This window comes from Macaca mulatta, chromosome 7, assembly GCF_049350105.2.
Source record: "Macaca mulatta isolate MMU2019108-1 chromosome 7, T2T-MMU8v2.0, whole genome shotgun sequence".
In the NCBI taxonomy this organism is placed as follows: Eukaryota; Metazoa; Chordata; class Mammalia; order Primates; family Cercopithecidae; genus Macaca; species Macaca mulatta.
The window spans coordinates 38,478,923-38,504,285 of NC_133412.1; the positions used below are offsets into that span (position 1 = coordinate 38,478,923).

Genomic DNA, 25,363 nt, shown 5'->3' on the forward strand with positions numbered 1-25,363 from the left:
TTTTAAACATGAATCGAAGCCTTAGATTCCACTATCTACTAGGGAGAAATTAACAAAAACAACTAAAATTTATTGAGGTTAAAAATCAAGCCTTCATTATTATTATATTATTTTTTTTTTTTTTTGAGATGGAGTCTCGCTCTGTCCCCCAGGCTGGAGTGCAGTGGCGCAATCTCCGCTCACTGCAACCTCCACCTCCCCGGTTCAAGTGATTCTCCTGTCTCAGCTTCCCGAGTAGCTGGGACTACAGGCGCCCGACACCACACCCAGCTAATATATTTTTTTTTTTTTTTGTATTTTTAGTAGAGATGGGGTTTCACCATGTTAGCCAGGCTGGTCTTAAACTCCTGACCTCAGGTGATCTACCCACCTCAGCCTCCCAAAGTGCTGGGATTACAGACATGAGCCACCATGCCCGGCCAATGAAGCCTTACTTCTGATCCTTACCACCACTCCATAACACAGACTACGTTACAGCCGTACTATTTTACAGATGAGGACATTTAGGCTCAGAGAGGTTACTGTCTTGCTCAAGGGCACAGAGCTAGCAGGAAGTGGAACAGGGTGGCTGTGAGAAGGGGAGGGATGCATACGTCTCTGGAAGGATCCAAGTATCTTTCCTTAAGGGAATTACTAAATACCATCAAATGACTTTTGTAGCCCACCACCGTATCTAACTCAAGCTCGAACAACTTCTTTAAAAAGGAACTTTTGCTGCTACAGAAAGACTTTCTGCAGAGCAGGAAGCCTGAAGTCAGCAATGATTAAACTACCCCTTGAAACCTTAGCGACTTGCGTGTCTTTTTGTCTTTGGGGTCTCATCTCAGCAATTCGTTTCAGCTTCAGTCTGCACCAGGATCTCAAATCTGTCATGCCGAGGGCAAGAAGAAATGCCCTCCTAACAAGACTCTGGGCATCGCTGGAGCTGCCTGCAATCCAGACTTCCAAAGACTCATACTCTACATGAGCAGGTAACGAAGCTCATAGGAACAGGAGGAACTGCACAAAAGCAGAAAATGACAATTCAGAACACACACCCATCCAGTGACAGCTTTAAGGAAATCCTCAAAGCCCTTAGCAATGTAACTGCCAAAAGAAAAAAAAATGACATCTTATAAAAAAAAAAAGGCCCAAGTAGAAGTTATAATAAGGATCCATATACATACTGCAGGTTATGAAAATTACTGCAGCATTAAAAGTGATAGTAGAATAATGTCATCTAGCGTATATGAAATCCTAGACAATATAAGATGGGTTGCTTAAGCATAAAGGCTAATACTGCTTAGAAACACCAGGGAAATAAGAACTGTATGTAAGAGGAAAAATATTCACTTGGTATTTCTGGATCACCTCTCTGCTCTTTGCAGGAGAGTAAACAGCATTTCCGGATGGCATCTCAGCAGTTCTTTACATTGAGAGAACTTTCTTTCTTTCTTAAGCCAGGCTCTGCTGTTTGAGCTGAAAAGTTCGGGAAGACATTATTCCACAGTATTCCTTCCTTCCCCGTTCTATTTCTAAAATCTCACAATGGATAACTGAGAGGGCTCTCTTCTATTGTGGAGGAGACTAAGAACTAAGGGAGGCATTTGAAAAGGGGCAGTTTTGGAAAACTGCACACCAATGGTCTTTTCTCAGAACCCAGACACAAGACCTATGGAGCTAGAATATATTTTAAAGTGTCTCCTCCAAATTCTCAATTTTAAAAATGAGGAAAAGAAGACTCAGGGCAGTGAAGTGACTTGCCTGAGGTGACACTGACTTCATGGCAGAACCGGGTCTAGTAAAGCCATAGTTTACATTTTATATATGGCTGTATAATATTTAAAGCCCTTTCTCAGATACGATCTCATAAATACCCTATGGAAGGTATCACATTTTTTTCAGATGAAAAAATTGAGGCTAAGAGAATCAGTAATTTTTTTTCCCCCTAAGCTTACACAGCTAGTAAGGGGTGGATCTTTTGAAGCCAGGTGTCTGGAATCCCTCTCTGGTATCCAGAAATTGCCTGTTCTAAGCGTGTGGCTAGCATGCAAATGCCCACATCTGTACCAGGCTCCATTTGTCCTGATTTGCCCTAAATGTAAGCTACGCCATCCTCTCTGCCCACACCCCAGATAAAGCTTCTTGCCTGTACATTACTGAGTAAAATATATTCGGGCAGCTTCAGGCACATGCTGTACCAAGAAAATTGAGACAAAAGGCTAAGGATGTTTGGGCACGGGCAAGAAGCTGGATTACAAAGGTACGTCACTTTCATATTCATTTGCACATTTTTCCTCCGAAGAAAAGTAGGCTTTAATGTAACCTCAATTTCAACCTTGTTGCTTTATCGCCCAGAGGCCATTAGAGAGCTATTTCCCAGGGCCAGGAACTTATGATTGGAGGTCAGGAGGCTGGGGTTTTAATCGACTCATGATGAAGCTGCTTTCCCGGAGTGTCACTCACTCTTCTGTCTCAGCTCTGCCCTATTCTCAGGGCAGTGGGTAGGGGGTGCACCCTACATGGGCAGTGAGGGTTTTTCTTGATACACCAGAGGCTGAGTGAACTGCCAGTGAGGTGAGGGGGGAGCAGGGAAGGGGATGGGAAACAGCTTCTTTCATTCACTCACAGACCAATATGTGTCAAAACGGAGCAGCTAAAGCTTGCAAATACACTGCTCAAAATAATGTAAGGGCAGGACCTGTTCCCTGCTCTGGGCTAAACCAGGTATCTAATCCGTATTAGGGGGCACATGAAAAGCCCCTGAAGAGTTTCATGTCTCCCAAAACAAACAATCCTCAAAAATTTCCTCATATAAAACTATCTGCAAGTTGGGAATGGTCTCACCCACTGGTTCTAGGTCCACACTGGAAACGGTGAGGTAGGCTTAAAAATGTTGATGCTTGGACTCCCCAGCCCTTTGGAGATTCTAATATAATTGGTCTGGGGTGTGGCATGGGCATTGGGATTTTTAACTGTCCCTTCCCTGTCTTCCAGGAGATTCTAACATGCAGGCAAGTTTGAGAAGCACAGCTTTAGCAGAGGCTTAAGCTAGACTTCCCAACCTGCCTCTGACCTGAAATGTCTCCCCAACCTCTATGTCCATACCTGGGAAATAAAAGGGAAGGGCATGACCCTACTGTCTACTTCCTGCATGCTGGGGCCGACCATTCCAGGTACTTGACACCTGTGGGTAGGATGCTGGTGAGAACACAGGAGCAATTCACTTCAGCCTGCTGCAAAGGTCTCAAAGTCTCTGCTTATTCTAATAAATAAAATGTTTATCAGGCCTCAGACTTCAATACATACACGCGAACAGCCACTGGAGGCCTGTGTGAAGGTTCCTTACCCCCCAGCACCCAGCATCACGCCAGCTCTGCTTATTCCCTTCAAAGCAGATTTCCCTCGCTGCTTCCTGAGGCCAGCCTCCCGCCTTGCTCAGCCCATTATGCAGCCTGGCACCCCCACCATTTAGGCATTGGCTGCTTTTCCTTTAAGCAATTCCCTTATCAGGGCTCAGTGATAATGCAAACACCAGGAAAATACTATTTTTATATTCTAGTGGGTACAGCTTATAATAATTCATGCTGGTAGGTTTTGTTTCCTATATATTCGGATCCTGACTGCAGTCTACCTCCAGGCAGGAACAAAATGGATGCAGTTGGAGGCAGCTGGGGAGGCTCCCGACGCATTTGATGCCGATTCAGCACCCTCTCTGCCCCCCTGAGAGCACAGTGTGGAGTCTCACAAGTGTTGCTTCTCACCAGGAAGCTCAGGAGACCAACAGCAGAAGAGGGACATACTGGAACGTGGCTTTCTAGCCAGAGAATCCCAAGAGAAGAATAACCCTTTAGTTTCCAACATAGGTCATTCTTTAAAAGCAATGCCTTATTTATATTTATTTAACTATTTTTTAACCTTCTTTTATTTTTTTTCCCAGCATAACTTTTCCTCAATTCCTTTGCTTTTCAAATCCTGCCTGGGAGCAATAAAACCTCTATCAATAAGACTTTAAAACCCAGGCTCTGCTACTAAGGAGCCTTGTAACTCTGAGTAAGACTGAGCCCCTCTCTGAGCCTCAGTTTCTCCATCTGATAAGAAGATCACACTTCACTAGCTGATTGCTAACCTTCCACTCTGACCTCACACGACTCTATCACTGTAATCCCCTTTTTATTCCATTATAATCTTTGGGTCTTATTTCCAGCATCTAATCCACGGCAGGCATTAACATGATCTTTCCTTATACGACCCATACTTATTCCACCCCTGCAAAAAAGCAAAAGAAAAAGTGTGTGTTTGGAAACGGAGGGGATCAACTGGATTTTTTCAAATTTAAAAATGTTTATCATCAACCCTTCCTGTTATTGCAACGTTGGTGGTGATGAAAATAAATTGGCTATAAAACATAAAACTGTATCTTTTTTACCCACTAAATGTCATATTTTACATCTATTAACATTAGTATTCATACCAAAAGCCAACTATCGTATTATTGTAAAAAGTGCATCTTGTGAAGGCAAAAGGGATAAGGATACTAAAAAATGTGACACTGAATACCCTATACATATTTATGGAATCTAATGGCATTTGGGTATTATCCTTGTTGTCTCAGGTAGAAAGGTATTACCAAATTATAAACTTGGGGGCTGTTGCTATTAAGAGCAGTTAATTTCTTTATTGATACTATTAGATCACAAAATACATCTATTTCACTATCCTGACAAAAAGAGCACAGTGGTGTTGAACAAGCGGGCACAAAGGGCCAACTAATTTTGTGGAATTCATGCTTATTTCAATTATACAGTATATCAGATTGTTTGTTAGATCACAATGAATATGTTATATTATTTTATCCTAAATATTCCTTTTTACAAAAACTGGATTACAAAAGGAACTTTATTATACCATTTCAATGATTACTCTATGAACTAATTCATTTTTAAAAATTGACGATGCTTCTGACTCCTCTGTTTAGCAAGAATTTTCTTGTCCTGTCCCTTCCTCTTTTCTCCTTCCAGTTTCAAATCAGAAGGGTCAACACGGATACACCTAAAATTCCTTTTTTTCCACCAAAGCCCTAATATCGAATGCTTTTCATTTGAATAAAACCAGTTCCATTAGCACATTTTAAAAAATCAATTGGCTAAAAGGCAGTGAACTATCATCACATTTACTGTGAACAGGATTGTATTGCCACAGGAATGGTGGCACAGGATCCAGAAAAGCAAAATTTCATGTTGGGAAGCTGTGCTACAATACCAATTGACACAAGTATTAATGTTGTGATCTTTTTGAAATCTTGTATTACATTAAATTATAGTTTTGCAGTCGTGTAAGGAGTAATGGGAAGAATTCTGGTCACTTTTCTTTAGAAAGCTCCTCATCTGGGGCTACAAGGAACCAGGCTTGGCTAACATAAGCAGCCCTCCAGTTGATAGCCAGACATAGAGTCTCCACACCCTAAAAATCATCAAAGGTTCTCAGATGTCTTTTCCCCTCCAGCTTTATTATAATGTAACTGACACACAAAAATTGTATGTGTTTACAGTATATGCACAATGTGTATACAACATGATGTTTTGATATACGTACACATTGTGAAATGATTAAATCCAGCTAATCAACATATCCATCAACTTAGACACACCTTTTTTTGTACTGAGAACATTTAAAATCTACTGTCTTAGCAATTTTCAAGTTTATAATAAACTATTATTTACTATAGTCACTTTATCGCATGATATCCAGAACTTATTCATCCTAACTGAAATCCTACACCTTTTGTCCAACATCGCTTCATTCCCCCTCCTTGCTTTTTAAAAAATGACTACTGTATAGGGACAGTGAAGAGCATGAAATAAGAAAATTATCCATTTTCAAAGAGTTGTAATGAACAAGTGACTAATTTTTTCACCTCCTATTGTAGATGCCAGATAGAATACTAACATCTTATCCTGTTTGATCATCAAAACACCCTCCCACACACATCTGATAAATATCACTATCTCCATTTTACAGAAGAGAAAATGGAAATTTAAAGTGTTTAAGTAACATACACAGGGCCTCCCTATTGGAACTCCCTGAGACTGCGATCAGCCCATGCTCTCTCCACCATTCCATGCCGCTGGAGTGCACCACAAAGCAAGATAAAACACCAAAGAGGAAAGCAACTTAGGTTGTTAAGTGAATAAACTAAGGCAAACAACACTGCATGCATTTTATTCTTCCAATATATTTTTGGCGGAGAACAAATTGCCCTGTGAGAGGTATTGTATAATTTCATTTGGAGCCTCATCCTTCTGGTAGCGGCAAACTGAAACATACACACACTAAAATCAGATTGCAATTAAAATCCAATTATAAATATATTACTATATTAGACACCTACCCAGGAAAGATCCAGCAGGGGACCTTCTCTGAAAGGCAGAGTGTCACAGTCTTCGAACTGCTTCCATGTGTACTTCTGACTGTGCCCCCTGACCTTGAGTGTGTGTTAAACAATGCTTGGCAGTTTTTCTCTGAGTGGAAAGGACTCAATTTATGTCTCATGATGGAGTAACTTTAATAATACTATTACCAATTTGCTTTGGAGAATGACATGTGAGGAATATTAAATCTTCCTCATGCAGATTATTAAACAAATTAAACACAGCATTTAAACTGGTGGGATTCAAGAGATGGAATCTGTGTGAGGTTAGGAAATGGAGTCACAAAAAAAAAGGTCCACATGTGACTTTCACAGCTTTTCAGCTCTTTGTTCAAACTGTATGTTATTTCTGTGACTTGAAATGTCTAGCAAACAGATCTCCAAAGCAATGGGCAGTCACGTCCCTTCTACCCAAAGCTTCCTTTTCTTACAACACGATGCACAAATGAAATGAATGGCAGTCAACACCAAGTATGCATCACGTCACGTCTGATGATTCTGGAATTTCCTTCCAGTTGCCTTCTAGAAGATTGGTGCTGCTGGCATTTAAGTTGATTTTCTTTAATTTGAGAGAACATTTCAACAGCAGAACTCAGGCTTCCAGTATTTTTCAATAGTTGTCCTTGAGCTCATTTGTCATCCTTACCATGGGCCATCCAGACAGATCACCCGGCACAACTCCATTCACCCGTCCAGCTCTCCCGTGAGGGCGCAGTACTTGGGCTGGCTTTCAATATTTTTAATTTATGAAAATGTCCAAAGACCAGCCACTGGACCCCCACAGTTTCTTTTTAAGTGGTCTGGCATAGACTATGAGGCCACACTGTATGCATCAGCATCTTACAGCTATAGGACAGGTGCTAATTAATCTACCTAATTATGCAGTCCAGTGGAAGAGGCTTACCCACAGGATTTTAAATCTGGAGGAAGAAAACAAGGGAAGGAGAAAGGGAGGGAAAATGCTTTTGGTTTCACACTGAAACATAATTTCAAGAGTCAGCTTACTTATCATTTCTACTTAAGTTGGAATGATTTGTATATTTCCCCTGTATCACAATTGCTGTGAGTGTGTGTCTGTGCATGTGTTTCTGCAAGGGTAGACTTTTATAGCACTAGAAAAAAAAAACACAAACTGACCTGAGAATTATTAGCTTACCTTTATTTTTTAAACTGCAAATACAGCAAGAAAAAAAAATCTAAATAGTATATAAACTTAAAATCAGTCACATGAAATGTGCAGGACCTCCAATGATGCTGTAATTCCAGCAGGCTCCTGTTTGCAGTTAACCACTTACACGGCCAGTCACTGGAACTCCCTGGGCATCCATACAAATGAATATAATTACAGATACCATGAGCGCAGACCTATGAGGCTGTTGATTACGTTAGATAACTCAGGGATACGGGGAGAGAGAAATCCTGGGGTGTGCAATTGATTTTGTCACATATATTCCCATGGTTTTTCCAGCTTTATGGAAGGGCTGAAATGTTCTTTCTCTGGTTCCAACTGCCAGGGACACATATGAATGCTGTGATATCTGTCGGGGAAGAGGAAATAACTCCTGAATTTCCTCCAGGGGAGTAAAAGCAGATCACAAGGGATCTAGTCTCTCAGAACACAACCCAATATTGGCAATGCATCCTGACAGAAGAGTCAAGTGCTAAGCAAAGTCAATCAGCACACGATGGCCCCAGGAATGAGAACAACCAACCTGGTCCTGCACACTCATTTACATGGCACCCAAGAAGAGACAATGGCCGTGGCGGCATGTGCCTGCCTTGGGCCCACTCCCTTCTACCAGTGCCCCTAACCCTTTACAAAATAATAACTTAGTGTTATTAATTTAAATAGCTGAAAATAATTTTTAAAAATGAATAATTTTAAGAATTCACATGTCTCGTTAACACTAAATGACTTTCCAGCTGGGCAAAAAATCAAACTCTGCATTTGGCAGTTTTACAAGTCATTATGGAAATATGTCTACTCTTCATTTGATCTCCTATTTCTAGATATCTTCCTCACTTCTAGATATTTTCCTCCTCTATACGTTACAGAAGGTATTTCAAGAGGCTAAAAAATTGGGTGTCATTTGTGATTTGAGAGCGGGAAAAAAAAAAAGAAAGAAATAGAAAAATACCTGGCGATTTAAAATGGCAATGCTTTCTTGCAAACATTGTGTTAAGTGAAAGAAGCCAGACACAAAAGGCCACATATTGTAATGATTCTATTTATATGGAATATCTAGAAAAGGCAAATATACAGAGACAGAAAGTAGATTAGTGGTTTCCAGGGACTAAGGAGAGGAGGTTATGGGGGATGAACGTTTAATGGGTACAGGGTTTCTGCTTGGAGGATGAAAAGGGTCTGCAACTAGATAGTGGTGATGGTTACACACCGTGAATGTACTTAAAGTCAATGCCTGGTATATTTTTAAACAGTAAATTTTATGTTATGTATAATTTGCGATAAAAAAATGTGATAATGTTTTAAATGACAGAGTTCAAAGCTTGGGTTCTAATGAATGACAGTTCAATCAAAGGATCAGAAATGCCGGGCACTCTGCTAACCCTACCAGGGCTTCACAAGGAATTTAAAAAGAGAAGGACAATGCTTCCATCTCCCTGGTTTCCTGTCTTAAATTTCTCATCCTGAGATCTGCCTGTAACTGAAAGAGATGCAGAACCGAGAAAAGAGGAACAAGGAGGCAGATCCCCACTCTCCCCCCACTTCTTAATCAAAAAGACCAACACACATTCAGTAAACAGGGTTTCCAATGCATTCCATTTCCTCAGAGTGTTTACAAACAGGAAATGAAAGGTGTATTAAGATTACTGCTTATAAACTCCAAACTGCTCTGCACGGCTGCACCCTGATCATGTCTCCCTTCCTTATCAAAAAGGAAGAAGAAAAACAGGAAGAAAGAAAGCAGAAAGGGAATGGAGAGAAGGAGAGATAACAATATCACTAGACACCTCTTGGGTCCTGAGTGCCTAATGAATATCTTTCCATTGCTCTGGAGAGAAATAATAATACTGGTTATGCAACATAATTTACTGACTCTTTCATCTATAAAATGGACACAACTCATTTTTGTTTTGGAAAGGATGAGATAAATGTACATATCTGGTTTCTGATGCTGGGAGTTGGCTCTACATGATCTCAGAGCCAAAGACTTCAAAATCTTCCGCAACCCTCTCATTTCACATGTGGAAAAAAACAGAGGCTCAGGAAAGAAAATATCTGGAAAGACAGTATTTTATGGTGGGCTTTACAGGTTTGGATTCTATGAAAATGGAGGAACCAAGTGAATGCTTTGCGGATGGACTGCCTTTCACCGATGTGAGATGTTTTGGCAGGAAGGTCTGCTTAGAATTCAGAATTTATAGACATGAGTTCAAACTGGGTTTTGCCATTTAATAGCTAAAGTATTGAGTAAGTATTAATATACTTGGGGCTTAATTTCCTCATCCATAAAATGGAGATAAGTATATCTAGATATAAGGTCACTCAAAGGATTAAATGAGAAAAATATAGGTAAATGATTTAGCACAGTACTTGGAGCAGAAGTACTTGGTACATGGTAGTGGTTGGTAGCATTACTACTATTAAAATCCACTCTAGAATGGGTGCTCCCTGAACAGTTCTTTCAACTTTTCTGCACATTTCAAAATGTTCATAATAAAATGGGAATCACGTTTAAAAAACATAGGGCTTCAAGAAGAAATAAAGAAGAGAAGGTGAGCATCTATCTTCACAATTAATCCTGGTATCACTGAGACCAGCCAAGCTTTAAAAACAACTCATCAATAGTAGTGAAGCCCAGGTCTCCTGACTCCAAATATAAGTCTAACCAATATTATATGCATATAAATTATTTTAGTACACGTATATAGTTCAGACGATGCACCCACTACTCAGCCCTCTGTAATACCCAGTGAGGCAAAACCCAAGTCACTCACCCGTCACTCAAGAGTGGGAAGGATTAGCGTGCGATGCTTGGCCAACCAGGTCACAACACTTTTGAACACCGGGTGTAAACTTGATGGTCACTAACATTCCTGACCATGTGCTTTTACCAGGGTTTATTTCACTAACTCTCCAGGTGGCCTCATCCCACTCGTGACTTAGCAAAATGCTTTCACTCTTTTGTGTATTTATCTGTTAATAAATAACTCCATGTTTAAAAAGTTTTTGAATTGTCTGTAGAAAATAAATCTAGACTCTTTCGTCAGAGACTTCTAGCAGATTTCAGCAGCACTTGCTGGAGCAAGGTGACTCCAGCATTTCTCTAGAGACACAGCTGCAGTCTCTTTGGAGGTACTCCTGGGTTGGGTTGGGTGGGGACTGAGGACTTCCTGGGGAAAGACTGAGGGAAATTATAGGGGACTTTGTCCATCCACTGGAAACCTGGAGGACCTGGGATCTAGTTACTCATGCTATAGAAGTAATAATGTTACTAAGAGAACATGTGCTACACTACTTACCATCCATTAGACAGTGTTTTAAGCACTTTTCATGTATTCACTCATTTAATATGAAATGAAAGGCAATGTGCCAGCATCGCAGCTCAATTTGGTACAGTGGAAAAACATACTGAGCAGAACTTCCAGCGTGGGCAGGGCTGGGGGAGGGGTAGGGCAGGAGTGAGAAAAATGAAACTGGACTCCTGTTCTGCCACCAAACGGATGTGTAACTCTAAGCAAGTCATTTCTCTCTCTTTTTTTTTTTTTGTAAAATTTCATAATTGGTCAATAGGAAAAATTTCACTTGGAAAAAACAGCACAGAATTGGAACTGGGGGTAGATGCTGTAACCCTGATTGCTAGTGGAGATGGAACATACGGGTAGAATTCATGCCCCTTGGGGCATTCTCCATGGCCTCCCTCACTTTCTCCTTCCCTCCCTCCCTCTCTCCTTTTAAAACAGAAATCAGATTTGCATTCAAGTCGTTTAAAAAAGGAGGAATTTACTCACTAATCTATCTATTCTTGGTATAAAATGGAAGTAGAAATTCATTGAAATGCATATAATCTAGTGGTTTACAGAAACAGTATCATTCCAGAAAAATGAATTCAATTTGTTTTAATTTCCTCAAAGTTTAACCACATTAAATGCTAGCATGCATACATGTCAACAGGAAACTTATTAGTTTTTTTTTAATCTTAACAGATGTTTGAATGATTGATAAACCAGGACCTCCATCAGGAGAAAACAAAGACAATTCAACAAAGTGTCTTCCAGCTAGATTGTTCTTGCTGTTTAAAAAGTTTTTTCATGGTAAAGTATAATCACCCTTGACCCCATTTTATAGGTGTTACATATCCCAGTTCCGGATAAAAGGATAGAAGACTTTTATCCTTCTTTTCAATATTATTTTTATAGTTATCACATGATACTTTAATAAGTAATGTCAAAAGATAATGAAAATGTAGATTTCAATATGCTATAATTCCAGTTGTAAAAAAAAATGAAGTGCAATAATTTAGGGTTTGTTCTTTAGCAATTATAAACATAAATAGAATTTCCTTCAGCTTCTACATAGATACTAAGTCTTTTGTAACAGTCCTGCTGTCAGAAATGCAAACAGCTGAAGAACAAACACCAATTTTACCTACTGTTCTATAAATAAGGTTAAACTATACTGCTGGCAGGGGAAACGCAGCCCATAAATTTGGTACCACCATTTGCTCAGTACATTTATATGATTGACCTGTATAAATGTATGCTGTTTTCACGGTTGACACTTTTATAAATATAAAGAACTTGCTGAATAAATCCGGCTATATATCTCCTTGTATCAAAATGGAACACTCGACTGTTGTGAAATCTGGCAGTTAATAAAAATAGCCTGCTTTTTTATTAGCTTCATCCAACTATGGGAACACAATAGGTTAATAGTAACTAAGTATGCGTCAAAAGGTAAACTCTCTAAAAGTAAAATTGTAAATACTAGAAAATGTTTCATACTAGAAAACATATAAGGGAAACATTTTGTTCATTATCCTCCCCACCGCCCCAAAAAAAAAACTTGTCCTGTTTTTTAAGGAAATACTTCCCAAATTATGTATATAAAGTAATATCAATCAGATAATATATACAATGTTCCCAAATTATGCATATAAAGTAATATCAATCAGATAATATACATAATGTTCTGCATGGTAACTGCTAATGCCCTCTGGGGGTGTGAAGAGAAAGCCATTCTTCTTTGCATCTTCCTGAGCCTTGTAACCATGGAATAGTTAACAATGTGCATGGCAGAACTCTCAGAAGACTTAAGGTAATGATTGTAGTAACAGTAAAATAAATTACATTTACCCTTTCCGCAAGGTTACATAACCACCTTATTATGAAAACAAAACAAACTAAACCAAAAATGACCCAAAGCAAAAAGAATCTGGAGAAGCATCTATGAGGATAAAGAAACCCGGAGAGTTGAGGGCTGATGGCTGATCAGAGAATGAGGTCAGCTGACTCGGTAATGTCAGGCAAGCCCAAGGGAAAGGGTGAGTCACAAGTCAGGATGGCCAAGGAGGGCCCAGACAGACAAAAGTTTTGCTGGCTCGAGTGAAGGTACTCTGGAGCCACGACTACATTCACCTCATGAACCTACCTTCTCTGTTCTCCTCCAACCTGAGATAAACCAGTCCTTTCTTGAAATTGACTGGGTGCTGCGGCATTATATTTAAGGTTTCTTTTTAGTTCCAGGAATCTGGGAACATTTGCTTTGATGCCACCCCCTTACCTTTTCTAACGCCTACCCTTCTTCCTACTGCATCATCAGGCTCAATGAAAATAAATCTCTAACTGTAGCAAAATACACTTAAATTCTCCCACAGGAAGGCAAAGTCTCATCAACATCTTGCCAAAACGCGACTGAAAGGAGAGGCCAAGTTTGTTTGTCGAAATCACTGTCTGGTTTCTTTTACTATATGTCTGATTTCTTGCTGACTCAAGCAGGTAGGTCACTGATTTCTGGAATCACAACTTACTATGTGAACAGCCCTGGGTTTCTTTACTTTGGCATCAGAACTGTTATTTGGGACTCAGGATGAGCACCCTGATTTAGCCATTTATGGCTCAAGGAAACTTTATGTCCCTCCCTCACAGTCTAAGAACTGGCTTGGCCAAGCCAGCCTGAAAGTGCAGAATGGTCTGCTGGCTTATTGATGATCTAGAGTGTTAATACACTAAGTTTCCTCATCAGTTTGACTTTAAAAAGATCCCCTTTCCCACTTAAGAACATCTAGTGCAGTAACATCAGGGCACCGACTCTGCAGCCTGCTGCTGGGGTGTGAATACCAGCCCCCTGTGTAAGGTTCTGTGCCTCGGTTCCTCATTTACAAGGCCAGAGGCTCTAACAGTATCTCATAAACTCTGCAAGGCAGGAGCAAAGAATCCCTGGAAAACACTGAGGAGGGTGCCAGGAACAGAGGAGGCACTTAATAAGTATTAGCCTTTACTATTAACCCATTAAAAGTGCAGCAAGAATTCCTATTCTCAACACCTTGGGTAGGAATAATACAAAACTATGCAATGGCCCAATGTTGATTTATTCAAACACAAACGTGCTTATAAAATCACATTCTAGATGATGAAATGTACACCACAATGTTCAAACCTTAGACCTTGTTCTGGTTGTCCTTGGTGCAGTATACGTGACACAAGCAAGCGTCTGACAGGTGTGACCACACTGAGACTCTTCAGAGTTCTATGGGCCTTTGAAAGGGTAGGCAGTTTCCTTCTTCGGTGGGTCACTGGCTCACTCCCCAGTCTTCTACTTACTACTGCCTATAAAATCATAGACCCTGTCCAATATACCACTATCCTGAGAGATTTCAAGCAAAAAAATAGCCTTCCAGGCCACTTCCATGCCACTGTCCTGAGAGATTTCAAGCAAGCCCCTGTCCAGCATACCACTGTCCTGAGAGATTTCAAGCAAAAAAAATTGCAGTGTCTCATGCCTGTAATCCCAGCACTATGGGAGGTTAAGGGAGGCAGATCGCTTGAGGCCAGGAGTTCAAGACCAGCCTACCCAACATGGCAAAAACCCATCTCTACTAAAAAAAAAAAAAAAAAAAAAAAAAAAAAAACACCATAAAAATTAGCTAAGCGTGGTGGTACGTGCCTATAGTCCCAACTAGCCGGGAGGCCATGGCATGAGAAACACTTGAACATGGGAGGTGGAGGCTGCAGTGAGCCATGATTGTGCCACCACACTCCAGCCTGGGCCACAGAGAGAGACTCTGTCTCAAAGCAATAAAAATAATAAAAAAATAAATTTAAAAATAAATGTTTGCTTTAACAAAACTTTTGTGTTCTCTGTTCCTATCATAACTTTGGAAGACTAATAGTATCTATTCTACTTACAGCAAGTGCAGACACAAACTGCCAATAAAGTCTATTTTTTCCCCAAAGTGTTAGAATAATATCTAAGTGTGAGAGTTTTTCTCACACTTTGATGCTATTCTCACATTTGTAACGTCAGAAACTTGTACTTCCACATTAAAAAAAAAAAAAACCCACAACTACCACCAAATCCTACAACCATGTGGCTACAAAATTCTCATACATCCCTATACCCCCTGCAGAGCTGCTTTTGCCAGGCACCAGGGAAGCAGAGAGCAGGACTGCTAGAAGCAGGGGTGGTGAACTAAGAGACAGGTGGAAGTGACAAGCTAGCCCGTTGGAAAATCTAACAGACACCGAGCATCACCGACAGCCAAACCACACATGGTCTCAGATGACACGAGAGAGAGCCAAGTTAAGTGCTTAACATCTTGACTCAACTAGCCATCTCTCTGTCACCTTTGAAACACTAGTAAAACTAACCCATAGTTGTATACAGGCTAAGATGAAGAAGATGAAAATGAAAAGCTGTGAGGGGAAATAAAAGCTTCCAGCTCATCAAATGTTCAAGATAAAAGGTTACCAAGATGTCCAGGTGGTATTTGTTTGAACATCTTTGTTTATCACTTGTCTTCCTTTTTAGGGGTCGACCCTGGTTTAAATGTAGTGTGCCGCTTCCAGATTTATTTTCCACTATTCTTGAAAGGGGGTGGAATAGTTCCTGGCCATATAAGCACAGAAGCTGGCGTTCCCTGCCCCACCTAAATATTACCGCCCACCCCCTCCCATCTGAAAGATTTGTCTACCAGACCATGTGAGAATTTCTTCTTATACTACCTAAATTATCCTCCTATATACCATTTCCCCCCATTTTGTTTCTTAAACAGTTACGTGATGCTGACAGGCACTGTTATCCAGCTGTTACGTGTGATGCTAGAGGTGGGTCCATTATAGTGGTGCTGAAGTTCATAGTTGAACACATTTGTAGCCGGTATCAAATGTTTGGGTTCTCATCTATAGTTATTATCAACAGTTCAAGCAAAATCATTTAAGTCCTTTTTTTTTTTCTTTTAAAGTGTGGTTACTATTTTTTTCATTAAAGAAAGAAATGCAATAGACTACAACAAGACAAAACACATGAGCACATTGTCACCACAAGACAGAATTGGGGAAGAAAAGGGATTTGATTTCTCGTAAAGAAACAAGAAGTGGACACACAGTCAAAAGAGCAGTCCTTCAGAATAAAGGGTTTCAATCAGTATAATTCAGAGTTACTGGGACTCATGAACCAACTCAAGGCTGGCAGTGAGGATGCCAACCATAATGATGGCAATTATAACACATTTCACTGCAAAGCATTTGAAACTTTGTTCACAGTGCCTTCCGCTACAGGACACCATTTCTTCCTAAAGTTTATGCTCTTAAAATAAGGCTCATGAATATCACCTTTATTTTGAGTCCAAAATCTAGATGGCCTCAGCTTTACATAAGATATTTCCTGGAATTTGCTCTTTTGGCATCCACTGATTCCAAGAAGAGAAGGTCCAGCATCCAATGACTGGAGACCACAGCAGGTAAGAGTCCCCTCAAAAATAGGATGGACGGACGGAAAGAAGGAAGGAAGGAAGGAAGGAAGGAAGGAAGGAAGGAAGGAAGGAAGGAAGGAAGGAAGGAAGGAAGGAAGGAAGGAAGGAAGAAAGGAAGCAAGGAAGAAAGGAAGCAAGGAAGGAAGGAAAGAAGCAAGGGTGTCCAGGGTGGCAGAGTTCTCTCTCCAGACCAAAATAAACATGACCAACATGTAAATGAAAAATAAGAGCCTCACCAAATCTAGCTCTGCGTATTCTAAAGTTATCCTTTGAAGACTACAAACTCCAACATATTTTATTTCTCTCCAGGCTCTTCATCATTCATTCACTCTGTAGCTCATACAACACAGACAATAACAGCAACAGCAGTTAGAGCTCTAATTTTCATTTTCTCTCAGGCGCCCAAAGCGGCCCAAACCTGGAGACTGTGGCCCAATTGCCTTTTGTGTTTTTGAACATTAACTTTCTTAAAGGAATAGACCTTAAGTTCTTCCTACAAAATGAGTATAACGCACACACTTATCCCCATTTGTAAAACGTCCTCTTTCCTGACAGCATGTGCCCATGGCCTCGCTGAGCCTGCAGTTAAGTGGCATCAGCCTGCAGCAGCAAGTCACAGTGCTGTGCCATTGTGCTGGACCTTTCCCAACACAGATTTTCTCCAGAGTCACAAACACACCTCCTCCTGGGCTCACAACAGAGCTAAACTGCATTTGGCATTTTGAAATTTAAAACATGTGCTTAGATGAGTGCCACTCCTGCTGAACAATCAATTTGCATTACATTAAATGAACACAGTAATGGACAGCTATGAAATTACACATTTTATGCATTAAATTTAACGATGAAATAATAGGTAATAACAGGTTACCAATTCGGACATAACTATCACACAATCAGTAAATTCACTCAACAATAATGAATTACTTCAAACATCCCATTTCCTGGGTAACAATCTTGAAAGAGAAATGTATCAATTGGAAAGTGATCGTCCATCAGGAAAACATAATTACCTCGGAAAGAGACATACAGGGGGCCATTAACCTAAAGCATATGGTTACCAGAGACTTTTCCATGCTTTCTTTATATTGAGTCATTTGGGAAGAATAAATACAAAATCACCTCTATTTTGACATGCTGTTTCCATATCATTCATTTTTATGGTAAAAACCACTAACTCACATGCTTGGAATAGGATCAGAACAAAGGTGGTAGTTCTTGGTAATCCAAGAAAGTGAGAAACATATGTATTTGGTTCTTAAGATTCATTTGCGTTTTTAAATTAAACAACATGATTTATTTTTACTTGTTTTTTTCTCTCTAATTATCTATGAGCATGAGACACTTTTCAAAAAAGAAGTACTTAAAAAAAGTGACTCACATAGACGTGGGATGGAGCTAGATGGTTTCGTGTATGCTGAATGATGTATGAACAAAAATATTCGGAGAGCAGACTTCATACAATATAAAAATCTAAGTGCTTCAGGTTGGCCATCATTACTCCCCCGGGGTTATGAAGACCACTCTGAAAATGCTCAAGGTGCAGGGTTTGCCTGTTTTAAGCACCAATCTTTGGATGCCCTTTGACAAAAATGTGTGAGCCTTTATATGGCAAGAAATCCAGCTCCCTCCGTGCCTCCAGATCAAGCAAAAAGCTTGTGCCTCATAGATAGAGAAGCTCCTGGAGATACAGGGAGGGCCTTTTCCTGCACAGTCTAGGCTGCATTCTGTGGAACATCTGTGCCCTTCGGGACATCAAGAGGTGCTCTGAGGGGGAAAAAAGCCATTCTAAGCAAAAACAAATGTTCTGCAAATGCTGACCCAAACAGAGATAAATGCCATGACAGGGACACTGCATAAAATAAATTTTAAAAAAACAAAACAACAACAACAAAACAGGCCGGGTGCAGTGGCGCATACCTGTAATCTCAGTACTTTGGGAGGCCGAGGCGGGCGGATCACAAGGTCAGGAGATCGAGACCATCCTGGCTAACATGGTGAAACCCCATCTCTGCTAAAATTACAAACATTAGCCAGGCATGGTGGCGGGCGCCTGTAGTCCCAGCTACTAGGGAGGCTGAGGCAGGAGAATGGTGTGAACCCGGGAGGTGGAGCTTGCAATGAGCTGAGATCACGCCACTGCACTCCAGCCTGGGCGACAGAGCGAGACTCCGTCTCAAAAAAAAAAAAAAAAAAAAAAAAAAAGTTAAAAACTTTTCTTTTTAAACTGCAAAACTCTCTATCTTTAATGCTAATATGCACTGAAAAGCAACAAGGGGGTGACAGAGTAGGCAGGACTCCCCAAACTAAAGTGACCACAGAAATATTTTCCACAGAGCAACTACAGCTACCTCACCAATTACCATCGTTCCACGGAGCGCAGTCTAGGAAACACTTGTCTAAATAGATGAGAAGAATCAGGACATTTTGCCCCAAAAGACCCAAAGTCTTGCTTACTTTCTTAGAAAATAAAAATAAACCAGCAAAGTAATGAAACAATAAAAAGTAATTCACAAAAAGACTGGGACATAAAAAGGGAGGGTGAGTCTTAATACATCAACTTTTGGATTTGCAGGTGAGAAAATGTGACCAAGTTAAACCGGAGGCCACCTAAACCGGCAGCCCAACAGTACTTGTGTGGCTTTAAGGGACTTTGTTCTCACTGTGGGGAGCAGAGCACTTCAGAGAAGCTGATGAGCTCAACTCTGCAGAGAGAGCTTCAGGGGAACCCCTTGCTCACCAACCTCTTAATGAAACCGAGAGAGTCGACTACTCCTGCCTCCGTGGCTGGCACCAGGGCAGGAGAGACAGAGTGAGTTTAAGATCTGATAGGAGACGAGCACCTAAAAATAAATCACAAGAAAAAATAAAAAGATGCCCACCTGTAAAAGCTTGTAGCTTCGTTTTCTGAAAATTCTAGCCCCTTGTCCTAGGTGTTCTTTAAAAATATAGTTAAATAGATTGGATTGAAAGGAACTGTTACCTGATTGGAAGTTCCTCTCACACCAGAAAAGTTCTGTGAGATGCTGGAGGACACCATTTGGCACTTCCCAGACTTCATTTGCACATTCTCAGTTGTACTGCTATAAATGTAACCACTGGTGTGCATAGACATTCACAGTACACTGAATGTACAATGTTGAACTTATTTTTCAAGAGACAAAATTTTCTCTTCAACATGTCAATGGTCTCATTTTACCAGTGTCTGCTCACTTCCAAAAATGCAAAGACAGAGGAAGAAAAGTTTGTTCTGTCTTCACTCGCCTTATGCATACGCAGAAGGCCCATCATGGTACCTAAAATTTTCAGCAATATCATGATTCCATTAAGAGCTCTGGATACAGGTGCTTTTAAAGTAGGTGAAGGAATTATGTTGCCTGGCAGGGATACTTAACACACCAGCACCTGTAGGTGTGCTTGATTAATAACCCCCGTCAAAATTCTACTCATCCTTAAAAGACCCAGTTTAAACGCCATCTCCTTCAACACATACTCTATGATGTTCCCACCTGGATGTGACTTGCTTCCTCACTTTTTAACTGCTATCTGCTTGAACTCCCAAACAATGCCCTGATGCAGAGCAATGGAACCAGGAAAGATAGGTTCCAATGACAGACAGAAGTGATGAGGAATGATCTGACCCCTATGGGAGCCACTGGTGAGCCAGAGATCTACAAGGGGACCCCAAAACTTTATCAAGGGATAGCAATGTGGAGTTATGGATGGGAGAAAAAAAACCTCATAGCAGAGGCACAGAGCTGACCTTACGGGAGTTTTATCAGGGGTCAGCCCTTTGCCTGGGCTTTAACACTGGTACTCTGGGCAGTGGGCGGGGGATGGGGGGTGGGGAGAAGAATAAACTACTGTATATTCATATTTGGGGAATATTTTTAGTCTTGTGTTGACGTGTGAGCTGCCAGCACCAAACACCTTCCTAACTCCCTCAAACCAAATAAATAAATGAAAAGAGAGGCCGTTGAAAACCTTGACAAGCAGCTTGTCAAGAAAAGCTGTTTTTCACACAAGAAACCTCCTTTCAGAACCCTAAATCCTACCAACTTCCATTCTATTTGCAGTACCCTTATCTGTTAGTATCACAACGGAAAAGTGTAAATTGGACCCAAAAAAATCCTCTTTATTTTTAAAGCCAAAAACTGATCAAGGAGTTCTGTCTACATTTCAAAACACTGTATTCATATTTCAGAGATATATTTATAGACTATACAAAGAGGTGCAATATTGACTTCGGGGTTAATGCAACATCCATAGATTTATCTTATACATTATGTTCTTCAACCTATGTTACTGGGAATAAATTTTTCATGATCAGTTAAGCTTGTATTCAATGTAGAATTTAGAATGAAGTATTTATCAGAACAATTTGTGACTGGGATGATTTTAAGCCAATACACACGTTATGTAATCTTCTGCCCTGTTATAAAATCCAACACAATTGCTTAGAACTAACAGAGAGATACCCAGAGAGCAAAAGAAAATCTAGAAAAGTGGCAAAATGATCCATTTTAATCCCACTGACCAGCATGAGAAAGGAAAAAAGAAACCAGAATACATTTTCAAAAAAATATTAGAAATCTATTGGAGAAGAAACCTCAGAAAGACTTTAGAAAAGCCATCAACAGCTTCAGAGATACAAGACCGATTAGGCTCAGTCAAATAGTACTATGGCTTGATTTCATAAGGACAAGATTGACCCTACCCAGAACAGCCAGATTGAGAAATGGGGAGTGTGGCTTTATCAGGCACACAGGAAGGTCCTACAAGCCTGCCTGGCAGGCCCCTACCTACTGCTTTGGGTTTAAATATCCTCAAATCACCCTGCGAAATACAAACAGGTCGACTGCAGGAAGCACAGAGACAAACCCTCACGTGAGCTTGGATTGGACTAACACCTCACTAGCAAAGAGCTGCCTCACTCAGGGTAGGTTCAGGACGGAGAAGGAGAGTCTGATGCCTGAGCAGGTGAGTGCTTCCAAGTGGATCCTGGGCTAAGTGGAAAAGGGGAGGGACAGGAGGTTTTGATTTTGATTTTGTCAAATGCTTTTTTAGCACCCGTGAAGATGATTATAGAATCTTTCTGCTATAATGTATTGATATTACAAATGACAGAGGTATAATGTATTGATATTATGAATGACAGAGGAGGGTAAATATGGGGAGAGCCTCTGAACAAAGTACAAAGAGGGGAACAGAAGGAACTAAGACAGCAGTTACCCCTTTCACATTTTGTCAGAGGATCACTCTGTGAATATAACAGAAACAATCTTAATTCAGAGTACATGCAATATAGACCATTTATAAAGTTTTGTTTATTGTTGTTACCCTGAATATCTCCAAGATTTTTATATGGATCTCCAGCATGTTTCAGTTGAATTCTCTAGTTCCCCACCTCCTCTGAGCACTTGCTGGCACATTTCCAAGCTCCTCTGGCATCTCTCAATTCCTCAGGAAGATACCTATTAGCCCCTTCATCTTCCTTTTCCATTTTGAATAAGACAGTCCAATCCTGACAATTATTAACTATAACTCATCAAATATGTTCCTCTAAAAAGACATATTTAGGGAAGCACTGACAAAGACACTAACAGATAAGCTGCTTCATGCTGATTCCCATTAAAATATTTAAATATGTTTTCAGGAAAGAAAACTTTTAAGTTATTTTTCCAAAACAGCTGTAACACTGATTTCAAACGTGACAAAAATAACCCAAAAAGAAAAGTCAGATCACTCTAATTTATAAATAATGATGTAAAAATATGAACTCAAACATGAGCAGACAGAATTCACCAGTGCAATAATAGAATAAGATACCACCACCAAATAGGGCTTATTAAAGGGATACTAGGATCATTCAAGAACAGAACTTTTACCTCTGTCATTCGTAATATCAATACATTATAGCAGAAAGATCCTATAATCATCTTCACGGGTGCTAAAAAAGCATCTGACAAAATCAAAATCCATTCTGATTTAATAGGCCCTTAATAAAATAGAAATCCATGAATATTTTTGATATGGGAAAGAGATATAGATATAAATGTATCAAAATCATACGAAATGATACCTAAGAGGCATTCCTATTAAGACAAGAACGGTCATTGCCAATACCCTACAATTTTATCCTTTCTAATTAGTACTAGTGCAATGAGAAGAAAGTCATGAATAATAAAAATTAGAAAGAGACAAAATTATTATTTTTGCAGATGATACATGTATGTATCTAGAACACCAAAGAGGATCAACTGAAAATGAATGGATACATTAAGAGAAAAGGTAGATGCTTACAAAGCTAGTACAGAGAAATAGCTTGTATAAACAACAGCCAATTAAATTTACAGAAGAAAGGTACCATTTTTAAGAGCAAAAAGAGCATACATTTAAAAAAATAAATTTAGAAAAGTAAAGAATTCACAAGAAAAAATTTTTAAATCCTACAGAGAGACGTAAAAGCTGGCAAATTAATGGAAAGACGGACTTTGTACTTAGATGGAAAGACCCATCGTAAAGATGTTTTCTCCCCTAAATTTAATGTGAATCCAATAAAAATGTCAATAAGAGTATTTTGAAACTTGGAATGTTAATTCTAAATTGCACCTGAAAAATTAACCTGTGAGCATTGCCAGTAAAACTCTGAAATATAAGGTTATTAACTCTACTAGCTATTAAGGCATACAGTAAAGATAAGGAATTAGAACAGTTTGTTATTAGCGAACCAACAGTCTTCTGAGGGAAAAAACAGTTCAGAAATAGACATAATGCACACAGAAACATTTGTTATATAAAGTTGACATTTCAGATGTGGGAAAATGGTGGATTGTCTAATACATATGTTGGTACAATTGGCCAGTCAGTAGGGAGAAAATAATGCTGCTTCCATCCTCAGGTCTTACATAAAAATAAATCCCAGGTGGCTCAAATATTTAAACGTAAAACATAAAGATCTTAGCGGAAACAAAGGAACATGAGAAAAACAATAATCTTAGCGTAAGGGAGGCTCTATTAGGCAAGGGACAAAAACCAAATGCTGTCAATCAAAAGAGAAAGAAAAAAATGATAAATTTACATTGCATTAGAAACTTCTGAAAGGCAAAGAAAACCAACAACAAAGTGAAAAGCAAATGACAAAGAGACAAAAGTATCTGCAACTAATACGTTAGATAAAAGGCTAATTTCTCCTAAACAGAATCCCTTCAAGTCACTAAGGAAAGAACAAGAACCCTGTGTAAAAATGGGTATGGTTATTGTCCTCCACTGGGCTCTCTGGGAAGCAGATTTAGGATGTGGAGAGTCACGTGCAAGTTTATTGGGGAGTATTCTCAGGATCAACAACCAGAGAGGAAGGAAAGGAGCCAGGAGTGGTCAGAGAAGTTAGGCAGTGATGAAATCACAACAGAGACCTCAGCTGGTTCCACAGGCAGCTCGAGCTGGGATGGCCATTCAGAGTTGTCCCAAACTGGTAAAAAAAGGAGCTGAGCCTTGTAGTTTTTGGATGTAGGATATTCCAAGGAAAGGGGCGTGACTTGGCCAGGGGAGTGTGTTCAGCAAAGGCTGAGTTCCTTCTGCTACCCACATGCACAGCAGCTGAGGACTGAGAACTTGGGTCCTGCAGAGGGATCTGGGCAGCTCAGCACAGCTGCCACAACTGTTAGTAGGAGACAGTTCACAGAAACAGAAAAGCAAATAATGGCTAGTCAATATACAAAAAGATGCTCACTCCATTCATAACAAAATGTAAATCAAAACGAGTATCATCTCTCTTATCAGAAAGGCAAAGATAACATGGTTGGCAACAGAGTTGTTAATACTGATATTCTTAATGCTGTTGAGTGGAATGTGAAACTCTAGGAGCTCTTGGAGGAAAATTTGGCAGATCTTTCTAAATTTGAAAGTACACACACCCTTTGACCCAGCACATTTCTAGGAATAGTTCCTATAGATAGTAGAGTCACATGTGTATCCAAAATATGCACTAAAGCTATTAACACCGACTACTTTTGGGGAGTATGTCTGGAAGCAAAAGAAGGATAGGAAACTTTAGGTTTCATTGTATATCCTTTTACAGTACATTGAATTTTTTAATGTTTGTGTTATTTTTTAAAATATTAATGGTCAAAAAGGAAATCTGAACATGAAATTGAGATACCTATCTATAAGGATATCTTGATGGTATATGCCTCTATCAAAAAGAAGCCTTTTTTTGTTTCCATAGTACTATAGCTAAAATATCTTTTGGATTCTCTTACACTCAGTGTCATAAACTGACTTCTCTACACAGGGTATCTGTACAAAGATTTTAAAAATCTAGATGTATTTATCTTACGCATAGCAAACTACACCAATTCAACTCAAATCCCGGCAGTTCGTAACACTTTCGGAAAGGGAACTGAGCTACTGATATACTACTATGTACCTGCTATACTAATAAGCACTTTAATACATTATCTAATGGAATCCCAACAATCCTGCAAGTTATGTCTTATCATTTCCAACTTACAGAAATGGACACAGAATGCACACAGGGTAAGTGACCAGTGCTCTGTCATACAACTGAATGTGGGGGAGTCCAGGCTACAGCTAAATGTGTGTCCCTTTGACAACATGCTTCTACCTCCCAGGGTATTTTCCTTTTGGCTTCCAAAACATTTTGTAAGCAACCACTGGTAACCTCAAATAAGTGGTATGATTTCCATTATAAAGAAGAAAAGACTGAGAAACAGTAACAGGCAAATGTCTTTCTCTAGCTCAGAAAGCTACAATTTCACATAGTCCTAGAATGCCCGTCTTCATCTTTCTGTTATCTCCTTTGAATACACTTTAATCCACTCATAACCCTTTTCCTAAAAGAAAAATTCAAAGTAGGTGGAATCTCTGCCTCAGTCTTCTTCTTTGAACTGCCATGAGAAAAAGGATCAGGGGAAATATGTTCAGCCAAGAGAAGGGGGTAGTATCCCAGCACCATCATTTTTCTTTTAAACACTAAATTCCAGACTATATACTGGAA

At 39.7% G+C, this 25,363-nt stretch overlaps 1 protein-coding gene across 1 annotated transcript in view; it reads right to left on the bottom strand.

Annotated features, from left to right (window-relative positions):
• The window catches only part of RORA (RAR related orphan receptor A), a 744,325-nt gene that overhangs the window by 635,415 nt on the left and 83,547 nt on the right, over positions 1–25,363 (bottom strand). The window lies entirely within an intron of this gene.